Source organism: Macaca fascicularis, chromosome 7 (genome assembly GCF_037993035.2).
Source record: "Macaca fascicularis isolate 582-1 chromosome 7, T2T-MFA8v1.1".
Taxonomy (NCBI): domain Eukaryota; kingdom Metazoa; phylum Chordata; class Mammalia; order Primates; family Cercopithecidae; genus Macaca; species Macaca fascicularis.
Window position 1 is genome coordinate 175,408,798 of NC_088381.1, and position 2,615 is coordinate 175,411,412.

Here is a 2,615-nt window from a genome sequence, read left to right on the forward strand (position 1 = left end):
GAACACCGTCGCAACCATACAAACTGGGGGGCTAGGGGCAGTATCGGAGATGCAGGTGATTCCCAGGATAGAATATGCACCCACCAGAAGCCTGTTTTCCATCTCTCTGTAAGTCCCCACTAAACAGTTCTTTTAAAGCTTCCCGATGTTGTTGGAGAGGAATGTTGTTCTCTCTGTGCGCCCCAAGGCTGGCACCTGGTGGACTTTCAGATACTCTGAATGCTATTGGATAAAAGGGGCCCGATGGCCTGGTGTAAAGAATATCAGTATTTGGATGAGAAAATGCTTTTTTTCATTTCATATGGTTCCAACAACCCTTATGAAAGATATAAACATCCCTGCCCTGACTATGGAAATGTTGAAGGTAGACCTGGTTGTGGATTCCCGAGTCAGAATCTTCCAGTTGTCCACACCCTCACAAGGCCAGAGAAGTGAGAGGAGATTTCTATTCTGGAAAGGAGTGAGTGGACGGCACAACTGGTTTGGAGACACGACAGACTGAGCCTGCATTTACAGAGGCAACGCACACAGGGAACGTCCTAGCGCCATCTGGTTTCCCACACACGCTTTGGACTCACGGGCGGGGCCCGGGCCTTGACCAGCCTTGGTTTCAGTGCCTGGTTTGGAGAGTCCTGCGCTGAATCCCTGCAAGTTGTGGATCTTCCCGTCCAACACCTCCAGGAAGCTCTTCACCTCCACCTCCAGGGGGCGCTGTCGGGATTTGCTCTCCTCAGCGCCTGTCTTTAGGGAACGCGCTTTGTTTTCCTGGTTTTGATCGTCTCTCTGCCGCCTCCATCTTCTCAGAGACACCTTCTCAGTCGCGCTCTGACCTGAGCTGAGGTGTGAGTTCACTTTGCTTCCGGAGATCTTCCAGCTCTGCCTCCTTTTCTCGGAGCTCGGCCTCCAGCTCCTCCATCCTCCTCCTCAGCTGCGTGTCCTTTCCTTCTCTCTGTGGATGTCACGGCTTCTTCCTCTGCTCCGCGCTGGCCGCCGACTCCTGCAGCGCCGTGGGAAGCCGGGCGTCGCTCTCCCGCCAGGCCTGCAGCTCCATCTCCCGCCTCTTCCCGTGGGCAGCACCTGCGTCGAGGCCGCCTTCAGCTTGTGGTTCCCAGACTGCAGGTGCCGGTCGGCTGCAGCGGCGTGAGAGGCCTTTCCATCGTCCGTCCCGTTGACACTGGATGCCGGAGTAGAAGATGAGGCTCCACGCCCGGATTCTTGGGATGATCACTCAAGGGCTCCATGTTCTGTTGGGTCTTGTCTTTGGCTATCATGGCCGCTTCTTCCACCTCCTGGAAATTCTCTGCAAACTTTGTCAGCTGCTGCTCAGAGGAAAACCCCGAACCAAACGCCGTGTCAGCTCTGCTGTCGGCCCAGTGCCCAGACGTCTGTGACGTGTTGGTGAAGGTCAGATTCCGTGTGACTGTGCTGTTTATGGTCACCTTGGCTCCGTCCACACTGACGATCCCATAGCTGTTCCTTGTGACATCACAGAAGCAGGAAACGGTGACCGCCTGTGGCTCGCAGGCATCCAGTTCTTCTTGGTGTTGGGGTCAATCTGGAAGACCCGCGCTCCGGGGTGAAGATGGGCTGTTCTCCCATCTCCAGCGCTACTCAGGCAGCCGCTCCGACCCGGCCTCTGGTGCTCGCTCTTCACTGGCTGTGCATCCGCTCCCTGCGCAGCACATGTGCCGGCCCCTGTCCGCTTGGCTCAGCCCTGGTACCACTCCATTCAGCCAAGTGGGCTGGGCGGGGGCTCTGGAAAAAATCATTCTAAGAGATAAACTAAAAGAATAATCTATAATAAGGGACGACAGGATTCTATCTCAGAAAAAAAACAACTGAAAATACGTAATACAAAGTCCTGAGAAGAAATCTTGAAGCACAGGAAGGTCTCATGTATAGTAAGTTGTAATATGTTTATTGTTAAAATTATTACCTTTGCGTTGTTTCGAAAAATTGAAGCAAAGCATAATGAAATCAAGTGTTTTGTGCTTATGTGGTCCAACAGCATGTTGAGAAAACTGAAGAGCCCTGTAATCCTGAGGAGGAGACCTAATCCAAGGAGGGAGAGGCTCCTGGTCCTGTGGACACACACGGTTTGCCTGCTTCTGCCCATTTAGGAGCTGCTTCCTGAAGCCTTCAGGAGGCAGGAGGGTGAATGAGTTTCTAAGGACAATCTAATCACATCGTGACAGGGAGAAAAACATTCATGACCTAGAACGGATAAAAAATGTCTAATTACAATTTCATTGAAAATTGAAAAACTCTGGTTGTATATATTTATAGTGAATAAAGTTATGTGATGATTTATGAATGCAATATGGAATAATTGATTCGAACTCATTGACATATATATCACCTTAAATCCTCAAATTTTTATTTTTGTGTGTGTCACAAGGACATTTGAAATTTGTTCTTGGCTGTTTGAAAATGACCAATACACTTTGTTTAAGGTTACAAATAGACATCAATTTATGTAAACTATAGGCAATGATTGAAAGGAATTGTGGATTGCTATAATTTATATGTTTCATTCTTTAGGACATATTTTATAATTATATATTTTTTTAATTTTACTATAATATTAAATATAAAAGACTACACATGTATGCATA

The 2,615-nt window shown here is 48.6% G+C and overlaps 1 pseudogene; it reads right to left on the reverse strand.

Annotated features, from left to right (window-relative positions):
• Positions 1-385: 385 nt before the first annotated feature.
• LOC135971626 (homer protein homolog 2 pseudogene) lies at positions 386-1,599 on the reverse strand (annotated as a pseudogene).
• Positions 1,600-2,615: the final 1,016 nt, after the last annotated feature.